Source organism: Rhinolophus ferrumequinum, chromosome 20, assembly GCF_004115265.2.
Source record: "Rhinolophus ferrumequinum isolate MPI-CBG mRhiFer1 chromosome 20, mRhiFer1_v1.p, whole genome shotgun sequence".
NCBI classification, from domain to species: Eukaryota; Metazoa; Chordata; class Mammalia; order Chiroptera; family Rhinolophidae; genus Rhinolophus; species Rhinolophus ferrumequinum.
The window spans coordinates 4,858,225-4,875,047 of NC_046303.1; the positions used below are offsets into that span (position 1 = coordinate 4,858,225).

At 45.3% G+C, this 16,823-nt stretch overlaps 1 protein-coding gene across 4 annotated transcripts in view; it reads left to right on the forward strand.

Annotated features, from left to right (window-relative positions):
- The window catches only part of DOCK4 (dedicator of cytokinesis 4), a 368,315-nt gene that overhangs the window by 481 nt on the left and 351,011 nt on the right, over positions 1–16,823 (forward strand). The gene's annotated exons all lie outside the window — the stretch shown is intronic.

Genomic DNA, 16,823 nt, shown 5'->3' on the forward strand with positions numbered 1-16,823 from the left:
GGGTGCGCGCCGGGGTCTGCCCCTCTGCTCCCCGTCGGCACTCGGGGTTCGGGCTCCCGGAGCGCCGCGGCGGCGGGGGGAGCGCGCGGCCAGCCGCCGGCTGCGGGCTCTGCCTGCGGAGTTTGGAGCGGTACGGGCGTGTGTGTATGTGTCAAGTTGGAAGAGGAGGGCGAACGGCGTTCCTCCTCTTCCTTCCCCTTCTTCCCCAACGACGGCAGTGGGCTGCAGCGATTTCCCGGGGTGGAGAGCGACACAACAGCGACCGCGCAGAGAGAACACCCCCAAAACAGGAGGGAGGCGCGCAGCCTTCCCGCAGGCTCCCGTCAACGTTCCCGGAGTGCGGAATGTGGCCGGTGCTCCCAAGAGCCGCGCTGACGGACGGAGCCGGGCCGGGGCCGCGCTCCTCCCTCCCGTCCCGGGGTGCTGGGGAGCGTGGAGGGGCGGGGGCACCGGTAAATTTCAACATCTGCGTAGCTCTGCTGTTTGCTCTTTGGAGGGGAACGGGTATTTCAGCACTGTTTTTGGTTGTTGTTTTGCTTTTTTTTTTTTTTTTTACTTCGGGCCACCCTCGGGCCCGGGGCGAGCGCCGTGGGGGTGGTGATGGACGACAGCTGTGAAGCGATCGTGGGGAGGGGTCTCGGGAAGCCTGAGTCTTCCAGGCAAGGACACCGCTTTTAGGAAAGGATTACCGTGACGCTGGCGGTGCGAGGAAAAGGACCCGGGTAGCGCTCGCTGTTCTGTGCAAAGGTGAACAACAAAGGACATTAATGTTGACTGATGTATCCGCGAGTCTTCCCTTCCTTTCCCTCTTCCCATTTCAGGCCGATTACAGTTCCCGGTTTTGTTGTTTGATTTCTGCTGGGTCGCCCCTTGACAGTTACTCCTTTTCGGGTTGTGACTATTAGGAAGCCAGGCTCTCTGACAAGCTTGCAGCCGCCAAAGGCAATTATAGCCTCTCAGACAGCATTATGGATTTTACTAACAATCTTTATTTGTTACGATGCCCCGTCCTGCCGATTGGCGTACTTTTTTTTTTTTTTAAAAAAAAAACAATTGGGTACAGATCCAGTGATTTAGGTGATATGTAGGTAAATACCTACATGTTCTCAATTCATTTACCTGTAATTTAAAAAATCTGGAAAGCTTTTCTCAGGAGTCATAGTCACAGGGGATTTTTCTTTCTTTTTGCAGCTTCGCTTGGGTATAGGATTTAGAGCCCACCCAGGACTGTAGGATTCAATAGTCATCCCCATATTGGACATTAGCTTCCATTCTGGTTCGTGACTGGTTAGCACGACAATAGTTTGTCCTGGACCCACCTTTGGGAAGGGGTTCCAGCTTTTCCTCTCTTCAAAGAGTAAGGGGGAACCTTTGCCAGGCACTCTACTAGCAGGGAGTAGGTGTTGGTTATCATTTCCCCTCTCCTCACGCTCACATTTTTAGGCGGTAGGTTAACCCTTGCGAGGAGAAGACGTTGTCTTTGCTCTACTGGTGAGGAACTGGAGCGTCCCCTCGCCACCCGGTTTAAACACTCAGTGTAGGAAGCACCCACCCATCCAGCGACGCGGTCCTGCTTGGAGCAGATCCCAGATGCTGCTTTCTTCAGAGTGTTAAATTATACAGATTATGGATGGGACTTATTTTCTTGATTTCGTTACGTGCCAGGTCACAGCTGGGGAGCTGGTATTGATTAGCTTTTCTCTGGCCTTTCTTTACAAGCTATGGGCAGAGGCTCATAGAACACACTCTGGGATTTCCTGGAATGGCAAACCGGATATTATCAGTGAAGTGTTTTGGGCTGCAGCAGACACCTCGGTTTCTTTGGGTGGCTGTGAGTTGGTTGCAGAGTAGGAGGTGGAATGGTGAGCACATGTTTGGGGAAAAGGAGGGTGAGTGAGATGAGAGGTGAGAGCAGAGAGAGGTCTGCTGTGCTCACTTATACAACATCACACATACAGAAATTTAATTTTTGAGCAATGGAATGTTTAGTTGTTTTTTAGAATCCATCTGTTCAATGTGTGTGTGTGTGTGTGCGTGTGGTGAAAATTTTGCTAGGATATTTATGCGTGGACTTTATTTCTCAGCATGGAGAGAACTATTTGTAGCTACCTATGCTGCAACTTTTCCTTTTTTTAAACCTTGGTTAGTGTATGTGCTTTTCTCATCTAGTTTTTATAAATACTAAAGTAAAGATATTTTATGGGCACAAATGTGTGGCTGATATCAGGTGTAGCAGTAATTCAGTTTCCTCATTCTTTGAAATAAATCAGTCTTTGTATCGTAACTTGGAATACCTGAGGTTTCAGCACAAATTGTATACTTCTACAATGATACTTCTTATCTACCACCAATTATATATGAGATAATTATGTATCTTTCCATATTTTATGTTTTAATTTCAAGCAACATACTATAAACATGGATAAAATTACTCGTATCAGAGATGGAAATTTCATCTCAAACCTGCTGTGTGGGTACTGTCTCCTCCATTTAATTGCCAAATGGTCTTAAAACAGTGCAAACTTGCTCATACGCCTAAGTGTTCCGAGTCTCAGGAATTGGAAAGGTACAGTGACAAACTTATAGTCCTGAGAAATAGGGAGCCTTATCTTGGTAAAACCTGTTAGTAGGCCCAGCAATGGTCATATTTTATCTTTGAAGTTTCTGGTTAGCTCTTGCTGCCAGTCTAGTCACTACTGCCACCTGTGTGCGCTTGGGTAAATCTCTAACCCTCCTGGGTCCCAGCCTCTGGGTGAGATGATGTTCAATGTCCTTCCCAGTCCTAATTCTGCAGCGCTCTTCCAAACAAATGCATCTTTTGGTTAGAAGAACTCCCCCATGGTGTAGAGATTGGTAGGAGAAAGACGCTTTTGCTGTGACATGTTGCACCTAATTTTTAACTAAGCTCAGAGGTAAGCAAAAGCTACCTGGCAAGATGCCAAAACCGAGTGCCGGTTGCTCACTTTTTCAATCTGTTTGATTTTCTCTCTCCAGTTGGAACTCCATGGGCAGTGACTAAAGCGCTCTCGATCGCCCCCTCACAAATTTCCGCATGATCACTGTCTGCCTCGCGCACGCCTGCATCTGCCCTACCCTTCTCCCCTCCCTTAAAGTGGTGGGCATTAGTCACAGAGAAAGTTAAGCCCATGGCAGATATATTTCTGCATTCATTTGTTCAGCAGGCATTTACGCCAGCATTCCCACGTGAGCCCGTGAGTCTCACCTGAGCTGCAAACTGCACCTGTCAACCCTGGCCAGGTGTTTGTCATGTGTGAGCCTGGTTCAGCTTAGAGGGAGACTATGTGCTGGATTGATCAGTGCAAAAAAACAACCCAGGGAGCCTTCCCAAAGCAAAACTCACAACGAGCTGATGTGAAGGTCACAGTGTCATTTTTCAAATGAAGTGCTGTAGTCCTGGGATCCCTGAGACCTCAGAAGTATTCCTGTCTGCCTAGTAGGAATCTCATTTTTTTAAATGCCCCATCTGTTCTAGGGGAAGAGGTATTTATACAGGATCTTTAGCTGCCATTTCCTTCAGAAGAGTACTTTAATGGCAACCTGTGTGGGACAGTTAGGAGGCAGTGTTATGTTTCCTTTTAGCTGCTTTCCTTTTCTTAGCTAGCAGTGACTTACAGTGTTTCCTATTTGTGATACTATGATTGTCCAGCTAAATCATGTGCAGCTAAATCATGATGTGCTGCCTGGAACTGTTTGTGGCATTTAGAGCCCAACACAGGATTCTAAACCTTAAGTGGGAAGGAAAGGAGTGATTTACGTCTCCAAGGAAAGTGCCACTGACGGGCTGTGCAGACAGCACCACGATGGCAGCTGATGGCCTGGGTCCGGCCTCCCGTGGGAATGGCCTACAAACAGGTTCCCCTCTTTTGGTCATTCTCCTAAGTGCTGATTCTTTCACTAGGTCCCCACATTAACACAGAAATGCTGCCTTTCCTTCCTAGCCTTGGTTTCTTCCCCAGAGGCTGTAGGGTAGCTACTACAAAGGAGATTAGACAAATTTCAAGGCACTTGCGCTTTTCCTATACCTAGCTGTCTTTGGGAGACTCCAGTTTCAGACTGATCTTGGATACAGCATGTCCAAGTTGCTAGCATAGTGACTTTATGCTGTGAGCATATGTGGCGGAAAGACATTAAAGTCAAGGAAACTCAACCTCTTATGGCTGTAACCGTAATAGGGCTTGGTAATTGGATGCGATGAGATTCGGCAAAAGAAGGAGTTCAGGATGTCTTCCTGGTTTCCAGCTCGAACACCTGAGTGAATGCAGACGCAGTTCAACAAAAGAGGCATTTTTATAGGCAGAGCAGGTTTTTGGTGTAAGATGAAGAGTTTTATTTGATCACCTAGAGTTTGCCATACCTGTCAGACATTCAGGTGGTGATATCTATCTAGTAGGGCATCAGTCTGGAGCCAGCCAAGGAGAAAGGTTCTGGATTCATGAGTACGATTAGGGAATCATTTGGTTTCTGTGTGATGACTAACGTGATCAACCTAGATAAGACCTTATTCATTGTATTGACTTGGATTATGTAGTCTGCTTGTCCATTCTGAGCTTTAAAGTGACAGGCTCTAAATTCCCAAAGAGCAGTCATCTTGGAGCACTTTATTAATATGGGTACAGGGGATTCTAAGTAAGAAATATGAGCTGTCCATGTAGAGTGGGTAGGGAACTAAATTTTATGATATTTTCTTGCTTCACATTAGTGCGTTGCCTGGCTAAGGCATTAGTTATTTCTATTTCTGTGACAGTTCTCTTCCAGGCAAATATCTCATGCCAGATTGTACATGTTTGCGAGATTTCCCCAACCGGATGTTGAAAAGCAGAACGCACAAGTAACATTTCAATAAACAAGATTTATACGTCCCTTAAACAGCATATAAATATATGCTCAGATAGCCAAAGTGGTATATTTGTACGTACAGACATTGTGTGTGTGTGTCTGTGTGTGGTAAAATATGTCATATCTCTTAGGAACCACAGAGTAAATTTTAGAACTCTTACAGTTATACAGTTGCACTCCTGAAAAATATGTGATTTGAAGTAAGGGATTTCAGCTTAAGATGGCATTAGGGGAAGCCCAATGTGGCCTGTTATCACTTTCCATTGAAATACCAATACATTCACACAAAGAGGCAAACGTTGATAATATTAAAACTTAAGTCTGATAGATAGCTCACTGACAAAATTCCAAGGAATTTCCCCACGTTAGGTGGAACTGGATTAAGAAAGCCAGTTCCACCTTCATTAAGCACAGCAGCTTCGGTGACCTCAGTCACCTGAGAAGGGAGACCCATTTCCCTTCTGTCACCAGCTTAGAGACCAGATCAATACATTTAGCTCCTGTCCTTCACTGCGTGAGGCCTCTATGGTCTTTCTCTCTTCCCACCATCTTTGTATTTCTGTTGCGAGTTGACCACTTCCAGAGACAACTGGGACAGGAAGGTAGGTGGTTTTGTGGGTAGAAAGGAGTCCACGGAGGATGTCACTTTGTCTTTGAGAAGTGTACTGTGTGGTCTTCAAAGTTGTTTCCTGGGCACCCTTGAAGTGCCACAGTAGCAAAGCATGCTGGATTTTGTGGTTTTGCTTTTAGTCTGTCGGTGACAGACGAAGAAGTGGTGCGAGACGAGATGATTTCCTGAATCGCCAAGCACCATGGTACATACCTGGGAACTTGGCTTGGAGCTGTGCACATCAGCCAGCCTTTGAAGGAAGACCTGTAAGTGGGGCTGAAGCCACACCTTTGTTTTAGGCCCATCCACAGCATGCATGGAGGTTCAAGACCCAGGCTGCGTCAGGCAGTGATCACATTTGCATCCCTACTGACGAGGGAAGGCTACTAAGTCTGCAGACAGGCATCTGTCACTTCGTAATGAGCTAAAACATGGCTGTGTCTTAGCTCTGAAGCAGGAGGGGAGAGCATGACATTCACATGGGAGGCTTTGGGAAACTACCAGTGTCACAAGTGTGTTTGTCCACCCCCTTCATGTCCCCTGTGAGCGTCCCCAAAAGGAGAAGTTTGGATGTGAAATTTGCAAGTCTTCCTTGAATTTGATAACCACTCCTCCCCCAAGTTGGGAAGCATTTTCGTAAACCAATCCAGTTATTGTTCTGCTTTATGAGACTATTAATTGGGTATTTACCTAAACACGTCTCCCTGAAATCTGTAAGCTGAAATGTGGAGATTTGGTTCTATGTCATTTTTTTTTTCCTCCAAAATGGAAGACTCCTGTCTGTTGGGGGGACCACAGCGGAACATGTATGGGGACATGCACACGCATGTATATGCGGCAACTAGAACTAGCCCAGCCTAGATTGTGGATAAATCAGTTGTCACCGTCCTGGGGTGAGGAGAGGACTTGCTGGCCCTTCTCCTGATGGTCTCACGTCGCTTGAAGAGTCTGGAGCTTCCTTGAGAGCAGGCTCAGGGGTTAGCCGGGCTCTCAGAATAACGGAAATCCAAACCACGCTTTGGCAGTTCTAGAAAGAATGAAGAGAGGAGAAATCTTGGAGGTTTGTTTCCCGGAAATCTGAATGACAAGCCCTAACAATAAGATAGGAGTATTCCTACGGTATTCAACACCCAGGAGAAGTTTGCCTCTTCCTCCGTTTGTGTTTTTCAGGAGAATTATGTTTATGTGAATTGCACTCTACATTTCACTTAATATGCCCATCCATCTGTACTTTATAGAAGTTGATTCAGGAGACCAAATATTTATGTTCTTGGCCCCATGTTAGAAGAGGAAATGTTATGTATAAATGATGTAAAAATTATGGTAATGAGTTTTAAAATGGGAAAATATTAACGAAAAGTGAAGAATTGGGACAAATAATTACATGTTGCAGAGTTCTTACAGCCAGTTGTAACAGTTGAGAAGTGGCATTTTTATTACTATTTTTCCTTTCTCCTTTTTAATTTCCAAAATTAACATGAATTTCTTTTTTGATAATCATAAATCTATAAACTCTTTCGTAAGCTGAGCATTATTTCCCATATAGAGTTCGCTCTGGAGATTAGAGAGGTTACACTGGCGGAAGCCGAGTCTGGAATGCCTGAATTTAGTGTGTCATTTATGTCCAGGAAGTACTCTGTTCCAAAGTTTCAGAGTGCTTTCTTTGCTGTACTGGCTTGATTACTGGTGATGTCCGCTACTCCCCTCTCCAGCAGCCACACTGAAGCTTTTGGATGGCCTTGGGGTATAAGTCTTTGAAAAATCCTTCTTTGAAAAAGTGCTTCAAATGGATTCATCTAAGGTAAAAATGCCGTTCTCTCCATAAAGTGTTCATTTAGAAGAGGGACGTTGGTGTCACTGCTCACCTCCCATTGTTCTGTAGACTCTGTCCTGTGAGATTGTACGTCCTTGGGATAATTTATTCAGGAGAAACTTATCAAGGTAGAGAGGGAACCACTTCAAGAAGTTTTATTTCGCAGTTATGGGGAAAAATGGCTTGTTCGTGGGTGTTTCACACTGAATGTTTGCCACCCCCAAACATCCTATGCTGAAGCTCTAACCCTACCTAGCATGGCTGTGTTTGGAGCAAGGAGGTCATCGAGGTTAAATAAGTGTGGGGCTCTGATTGGACAGGATTAGTGTCCTTTTAAGAAGATACCCAGGAGAGCTTGTGTGCGCTCACCACACGCCTGCCCCTGAGGAAGGCCCTGGAGGGCACAATGGGATGTGGCCGTGGATAAGCCAGGAAGAGGACTCTCCCAGAAGCTCATCTGCGGGACGTTGACCTGGCCCCCAGCCTCCAGAACTGTGAGAAAATAAATTTCTGTTGTTTAAGCCACCCAGTCTATGATATTTCGTCACAGCAGCCTGAACTAATACAGCGGATTAGAATAGTTTTAGGAGCTGTAGGAAGAGGCACAAAGAACACGGAGGCCGAATCCTGGAGCTCAGTATGTGATAGATGTGATCAGCATGGCTCTTTTCCGTGGTCAGATCCCACTGCCCTCGGGAGGACAGGCTGACCTGAGTCTGACTGTTTGATGATGGTTATCTGCTAATAACTCCAGGCACATGTTTATTTGAATAATTGCATTTTTGCAAAATGGCTCACATTGTCTTAAGTCATCAAATCACTTTGGGGGCCTTCAAAGCAACCAAGAGAAGTAGGGTCTCGAAATGCTTAATTTCTTCTCCCTGCTACAATTATGTATGAAAAACTCTGGCGTGACAGGTTTAACCATCTAGGTTAGCATTTACAACAGGTAGATGAAGTTGTATTATATAGAAATTTGGGGGGAGGCATCACTTTGGTGTACTTTGGCCTGGTTGTTGAATGTCACCTCCCTGAGGAGAGTAAAGCAATATTTGGGGGAATTTTTTTTTCCACTTTCTATCCTTAAATATGTGTCTCCTGGTAGCAGGTAGTGCATTCTTCTGAGAGTTTACTTGCTGCATATTTTTGTTCTTCTTAGTGGTGATTATAAAGGCATATCCTATGACACGCTGAGGGAAAAACTTATGTTGAGTGATTGTTTACTGAGAATGCGTACTGTGTATAAAGCATCATGCCAGTATGATGGGTCACACAAAGAGGTATAAATCTGGACAAGTGGAGAAGCTAGAAACATTTCATAGTTTTATCTCATTTTACACGTTTTTTTTCCAAGGTGGATGTTAATCTGTTTTTGTTGAAAGAAATAGTCATTTAGGAATCATATCACAGAGAAATCAGTGTGAAAGGTAAGACAGATATTTCCCCTCCAGCTTTAAAATGAAGATAAGGACTTGGGATGGTGACATTATTCGCTATGAGCCTGAGGAAACTGCCCTGTGGAGGGTGTGTCTCATATCCTGGAAAAGTCAGAACTTGTACAAAAGAATAGAAGTTTCATTCTAAGACCCTCCCCATTCAAGTGAGTCACCAGCTCCTGAGCTTGTCCAATGTAAACCTATGTGGGGTTGTACTTTAAATAGCTGGAAAATCTTCTTCCTTTTCCTACGGGGCAGTTTGCACCCCCACCCCCCATTCCTGTCACTGGACAAACGTTAAGTATCTTAGACAATGGTTTCTCTTTTTTTGTGGTTTCCTTCTAAGATTGGGCAGAGGAAGAAAGATGGATTCCTTATTTATTATTATCCTTCAGATTTTGGGAGTGATCAATAAACACCATAGTGTGTGTTTAAATGACAGAAAACTAAGAATGGGTAGGCAGAGGAAAACCTACCTTTCAGATGAAGGCGTGTGGGGCTGGGCCTGTGTGATTGGCCCCCTGCGTGTACACTGGTACCTGACAGCTAACCTGCAGAGGGCGAGTGATTTGTTCAGGGTGACCTAGCTGGTAAGCGGCAGAGCTGAGATTCGGATACACTCTTGGAGCCTGCAGCCTGTGTCCCTGTCATGGCACCACACTGCTACGCTCCCACAAGCATACAGCTGGAATCTGGGGCTTAGCCCCAGACTTTGGGGTTCCACGGACAGTGGTGAAGACATTGCTCCCCATACTTTACTTTTGAAACACGAGGCTGGTGTTAATACTAGTAATATGTGAAATCAGTACCCACGTTGTTTTTCTGTTCCAGCATTAGTCCCCGGGGTTCATGGTCAGCCCCACCCCCATGCTGTCTGCCTATAGGTGGGGAATGTGGAACTGTGGTGCTGGAGGGGCCACGAGGTGTCAGGAGATAAAGTGCCAGAGGGGTGGGGGACTAGGGTAATAGGAGCCCAGGACCAAACAGTACGGTGTCACTGGAAGGAAGTGTGCTTCTGCGAGTGAGGAACCAGGAGGGGCCCTGGAGTGAAGTCCAAGTTTGCAGAGACAGGGGCACACGGAGGAGAGCTAGGAAGGAGGGCGGATCGGCGTCGATTGAAGACACCATGGGAACCCTGAGCTCTGAGGCTTGTGGTTCTGACGTTGGAAGCCCTGGCTTTGCTTGTACCTGGGCGGCTCACTCTGCCCCATCCACGCTCCCTCCTGGAAGCCTCATCCTGCGAGGCTGCTGCGGACCTACTGCCGGAAGCAGCCTTGGTGTGCTGGCTGGGTACCGCTTATCTGAATTACTGCAGGAGCTTCCAAATTTGTCCCCTACCTATGGTCTTCTCTCTTTGGTACACACTTTGTATTTAGAGCAAAAGTGATCTTTTTTTTAATAAAGCATAGTTGTGGATGTGGTTCATCTGGTAAAACAAAAACAATCCCTGTGCAGTCAGGGTAGAGTCCAGAGTCATTTCACATCACTCAAGCCTCCCCCAGACCCGTGCTGGGCACTCCTTCCTCCTGAGCTCCGTCCCCAGGAACCGTCTCCGGTTTTTCAGAGGTTCTGTGCTGCCTTGAGGCCTCTGCATGTGCAGGAACTCTGCCTGGCTTGGCCACCCTCCTTCCCCTTTGCCTGAAAACATAACTGCTCTTTTCTAGAGCTTCCATTTCCAACTCCTCCCAACAGAAACAGAAACTGCTGTCCTTTCCCCATGTGCGCTGGCAGCCCTTGCCCTTTGAAAGGGTCTACAGGCTCCTGCAGCCTGTGACGGGGAGGTGCTGTGCTCTTCAGCCTTGATTTCCCTGGAGGGTAACACAGAGCTAACTCTTAGTAGGCTCAGTAAGACGTGCATCAGTGAATGAATGATGTCTGAGTGTGTCTGTGTGGCTCTAACAAAATACCACAGACTGGGTACCTTCTCCACAACAGTTCTGGGGGCTGGGAGTCCAAGATGGCCGTGCCAGAATGGTCAGGTTCTGGTGACGCCTTCCTGCCAGGTTGCAGACTTCTCGCTGTGTCCTCACCTGGTGGAAGGGATTGGAGAGCTCTGTGGGGTCTCTTCTATAAGAGCACGGATCCCATTCACAGGGGCTGTACTTTCGTGATGTCATCACATCCCAGAGGCCCCACCTCCTAAAGCCATCGCAGTGGCTCTAGGACTGGACGCGGATGCAAACATTCAGGCCGCAGCCAGCGGGCTCCGTGGCTGAGGGAGAGAGCTCGAAGCTTAGAGCTCACTTTTTAAGTTATGGAGCAGATTGTCCAGATGGCATAAACCAGGCTCCAAGGAGATGAGGGCCACCAGCCTGATGGGGGCATGTCCCCACCTCCCAAAGTATGGGCCCAGAGGAAGACAAATGCTTGTCAGCAAAGTGACAGAATTTGTCAAAAGTCGATGGTATTACCCACGTAAATTCTGACATATACAGCATGGTTCCATTGGTTCTATGAGCATGTAAGATTGGCATAAAAAAATCTAGATAGGGAAGAAAAACAAAGTTGTGAGTGCAATTTCATGAAGAAACCTAGTGCTAACCACTAAACTCTGTGAAGACAGGAATGAGTATATATTTTTTCTGTTTATTCTCTGCTCCTAGCGTAATATTTGATACATAATAAATGACAATTTATAATAAATGAATTTGTAATATAAAAATAAAATAAATTTTCGAGTCAGTGTGAACAGGTCTAAATTTTTAATGGAGTGTTTACGAGTGAAGTCTCGACACCAGCTTGTGGCTATTGGAGCCATATAAATGCCAGAAGATGCTCAAGCACATCTGTTTGTCACATGCTCTGGCCACCATGTCATGGTCAATTGTATAAAATCTGGCTGACACTGTATCTTAGACATTTTTAGTGCTTCCTGCAAGTTTGGGGTGCTTTTCCAATGTTTTAGTGATTCAACTTTGCAACAAATGTTTCCTACCACTGCTCTTTCAGAATAAAAGTATCCTGAGATGGCAAGGAAAGCTGTTGTCAAAAGACTGAAACAAAACTGCCACCAAATATGCAATTAGCCATTGGTGAAAAACAGCATTTTCATTTACAACCAAAACAAAATGTATAGACTATATGGCATGGTGAAGAGAGAGACTACAACTGTCATGATAGCTTCCCATTTTCTATTTTTGTTTGCATTTTCTTATTCCTTAGAACATTTTCTTAGAAGCCATCTGTCATGCTTCATGTGTTGCAGGTTGTGCTTGGCACAAGGTGGCTGGTTTGGGACTGTATCCACCGGGGAGAAAGGATGTCCTCTTTCTCATTTGCACAGTTGTGTGGTATGGGCTCGCAGGATCCCTGATCACCGTTCTCGTTGGCTGACCTGATACTGAGCAGATAAATATTTGGAAATATAAAATACATTTATTTGGATAAAATACTGCTTTTTTTGGTTTTATGTGATGAGGTTCAATCTAAGAGTTCATTAAAAAACAAACAAACACAAACAAACAAAAAACCAACAAGAAAACTTGACTGTGAAAACCAGTTTGAAAATCACTGCCATGGCAGGATGCCTTGCAATGAGACTGGAGCATTGCAGGTAAATTTATGTTACTACTGGCTTTGAAATTACTGTCCGAATTCTCCTGGTGAGCTGCCATCGTTCTGCTCTCAGTGGCCTGGAGGAATCTTTTGGTTTGGGGAATAGAAGCTGTCATAGAATTACTGCATTTTCCAGAGTGCATGTGCCATGTGGCCAGTTTGCACCATTTCTTGTGATGTAGTGAAGCTCTGCATCTCTGAAAAAGCTGTTTGTTTGCCAGCATCATACTAGAAAGTACCTACTTGAAAGGGTTAACATGAGTTTAATCTCATGACAGTAAGAGCCTAGGGTTCTCAATTTGGTTCTTCCATAATAACTGTATGAACTGTACAAAAGCATGTAGCTCTTAGGGTTCCGCTGTAAAATGAGAGTTGGATGAGGTGATTTTCAAATTTTCCTGAAATTCTAAGTTAGAGATTTCTTTGGGTACTCTGATTAGATGTCAATGGACTGTCTGGAATATTCTGTATGTGAAATGTTCTGGTTTGTCTTTAGGTAACCAAAGGTGAAGAGTCTGAGAGAGAGACTTTTGGTGGTGGTGTGTTCTGCCAGACAATTCACTGCAGCTCTATGTGTTCATTTGAAGCTCTCTGGCAGTTTCCTCTGGAATTTGGTTCTGTGAATTTTGGTGTTTGATAAGTATCATGTAAGCCTACTCTATCACCCTAAGTCTTTCTATCCCGAATAAGGCATCCGAATAATTAACATATTCATGCCAAAGAACAAACTAAACCCCATACTCTATTTTTGAGTCACATTGTAGCAATTAAAAGAAAGCCCATTGGTGAAAGGGATCCAACTTGGAAATAATGCATTATTTCCGAAAGTCTTCTTTTCTTTTTCAGTTGCAACGGAAGAGCTCAGGGATGGAAACACAATGTTACACTCAGCTTTCAAAAGGAAGAGAATCATCTTAGATCTCATTTCACAACCAAATTATCACACAGACCACACTGTGCAGGACTGGCCACATTCTACCGACTGGCTACGATCTCTTCCCTAATTGGAAAAAATTAGGACTATTAATCATTGTGACACAAGGCAAAATGTCACCATTGCATGACGTTCTTATTTTCCACCTGAGAAATGGTGGCTTCTGTGAGCAAACCCAAACTCTACTTTTGCCACTCTCCCTTCCGCTTTCCTTTCTGGCTTGGGTGTAGTTCTCTGGAGTATATCCCACAGACACAAAAAGTGGAGGGCACAGAAACAGAGGAAGACAGCTGTCCTTTGTTGTTATTTCACAGAAGAAGCTGTGGAAATGAAAATGTGCTGAGGGGAAAGGAAGACTTCCCACACCAAGGAAATGTGGCTGTTGCAGACACATTTAAATTTATTTGCATGTAGGTAATTGATGGAGAGAAAGTCTCATGGGGACATCAAAATGATCGAACTCTGAATTTCCATTGTGTTCTTCGTAGATTCATTCAGAAGGGACATGTTTTAAGCACTTTGCCAGGATTTTCTTATGAGGATAATAATTTTCTGACTATAGAAGTAATTATGGTTGTAACACATGAATTACTTTGTATTTGAGTTTTGTAATTTCTTAGTGTTTTGGCATACTTAAAATTTATTTGGGCAATCGCATATTTTAGGTACGATTTAAAGAAAAAGGTAACTGACAAATGCTAGTGTGTCTCTATGGTTGACTTTAAAATATACATATATATTTTTTTCCCTCTAGGCATCAGTATTAACTGCTTTTTAAAAAAAAGATGAAACAAATATAAGTGTGTGTGTGTGTGTGTGTGTGTGTGTACCATGTCTTTCTTTTGATAGCCATGGAACTTTTGCTGGGTTACTTTTGTTTCTCTAATAAATGAGCAACTTCCTTTATACATCTCTGAAACTGGGTCACCCTCCGAATAGAGTTCTTACAGCACTCTAAAGAGGGGTACTGACATTTTTTTGTGTTTTAAATATTTTCAAAAAGGAAAACTTATGATATATTTGGGAAACATTAGGTCCAAATCTTGCAGTGTTTCTGTGGATGTCTCAGTGAACACAATGGGGAGATTATTGTGTTTACATTTCTACCTTAGTCCTAATGTTAATTTGATGTCAAATTGTTAACACCACCATATTTAGTGGTGATATAGGTGATTCAAGTCAGTACCTTCCTTGTATAATAATAGGAAACACTGCGCTTTTATTATATGCCTTGTAGTACGCCAAGGTTGGGCACGCATCATTTCATTAAATGCTCACAACAGCTGCATGACGGGGTGCGCTTCTTGTTTGTAATTTTACAAATGGGAAACTGAGGCACAGCGATGTTACAGAACCTGCCAAGGTCTCCAGGCTAATGAGTTGTGGAGCTGTGATTGGCTGTTATTCCGAAAGCCAGGGCCTTCACCACTATGTTACATTGTTTCCCCATCATGTTTCTGTCGCTCATTTGTTTTGTGTTGGCTTGGTGCTGGTAGTACCCTAAAGCTACACTGTTGACAAAATCCATAGTTCTTATTGCAGTGTATGTTACTTTTGAAACGAGGCAAGTGCTCTAGGGTAATGGGTGTGAGGTGGCTACAGTCACAGAACCAAGGCTAAAAGTATTTATCTTGGGATTTTGAAACCTTTGCACGAGGTTGGGCCCTTTTCCGTTTGTGTCGAGTCCCTTGGATGTCCCGGAGAGGTTCCGCAGCCCAGCCCATCGCTGCTACAGGGCTTATCAGAAGGGGGTGTGGGCCGAGGCTCTGCCAGCAGGCAGTGCTTTTAGGAGCCTGGGCTTGGAGCATCCCGAAGTGTGCAGCTGTGACAGCCCCGCCACCAAAGTGACCCCTTCCCTCAGCTGCAGCCAGCCATGGCAGGCACCTTCCCACCTTGTGATCGTCGTCATTTGTCAGGTGATGTATAAAAGACCGGATTCCATTTAGGAAAGGTGATTTAGGACGGTGTACTCATCATGGGGAAAGGCAGGTCATGAAAATAGAATACAAGACGGTAGAGACTGGCCTGGGGTGGGGGGCGGGATCTGTGCCAACACCAGGTAGAGCTAACAGTACCACCATCCTGTAAGGTAGGAGTTGCAGTGAGACTGTGTCTTTTATTTCAGGTGACTTTGCCCCGCATAGCTCACTGAGGGTGACCCCCGTTCTGACTCTCTCGTGCAGTCGTTGGGTCTGACAGAATATGACTTGAATGCTAAAATCGTAACTTTCCTGTCTGTGGGATAATAATGCCCTGTTCCATCGATAGAGATCTTTTAACTCTTTTCGGTGCTTTCCCACTTGTGCTGTTTGAGCCTTTTAGCCTCTCAGAAGATAGATGGGAGAGGGCTTTCCTGTTTTAAAGAGGTGATGCCGAAGGTCCAGCAAATGAAGTGACAAGTGGAGCATGAATAAAATGTGATGGGATGAGACAGCCCAGCTCTGCTGGTCCTTTGAAGAACATTCAGTGTGTTTCTCTGTGTGCTGATTGTCTACGTCTGGACCACCTACCACCTGCTTTGTATATACATGTGTCCTTGCAGTGTACTGTACTGCATCCTGACGGGTGGTCGCCGGCTTGAGGTGTGAACACCAATGTGTAGCCCGGACTTTGTTCCTGCATCCCCCAGGCCGACCTCAGCCCTCACAGTGCTGCTGTTCTGTGTCCTGGCCACCTGTAGTCCTACTCTGTGTCCTATGAATCCTGTATCATTTTTATAGTCCATGTCCGTTTTCATTGAAGAGTGGGAAGGGTCCTAAGCTTTAGTTTCCTGCTCTCTAAACAGGGATAAGTATACCTGCCTTCTTGAGCCACTGTCTAATTATCATGATCAGGTGAGATCATTCCTGCAAAGCCATGTAAATTACAAAGGGCTTTACAAGCATAAAGAATTATGTATTAGGGATGACCTTGAGCTCAATATGCAAGTTGGCACTGGTTAGACTAGCTGGTCGTGATACCACCTGTAACTCCTTCTCTCCAGACCCTCTGCAAGCCCCGTAGGTGTCTGTGAAGAAGCAGAAAGACCCCTAAAGCCCCTTGGGAAAGACCCAGCTCACATTTCTGGGAGCCAGTGTCCAAAGCGTACGACCATCAGAGCAGAGACCCACTCTCAGGAAGGTGTCACCAGTGGACCTCTAGGGAGGGGGGCGTGTACGAGAAGGGTCAGTGCCACGCTGCCTGGAACTACCGAAAGGAAGAGAGTGGCTTGTCCCTTTTGCTCAGAAAGGAAGAAAGAAGAAAAATGAAGGACACGTTGGGGCATATGCTTTATTAAACCTCCAGGCAGTCAGAGTTGGCCCAAATACCCGTGTTTCCCACACAATACTCCTGGTAGGGCTCTCAGGAAGTGCTCACTGAGCCTGTGAGGTGGGGGGGGGGGCGGGGGAAGGGTTAGAGAAAACCTGTCGCTGCCCAGACGTAGTAGCAGGTGATGGTCACTCTTGCGATGGCAGCCTTGCCATCTTCCTTGGTGTATGCGTTCCTCCTGTGTGCCAGGCTGTGTGCCAGGTGCTGGGCTAACACTGGGGAGGGCAGGGTTTTGACCTCAGGAAGCTTAGAAATGTGCTCCTCAGTTTGAATGTGTGTTAGGTCTGTGCAGCGTGCTGTGGAGATAAA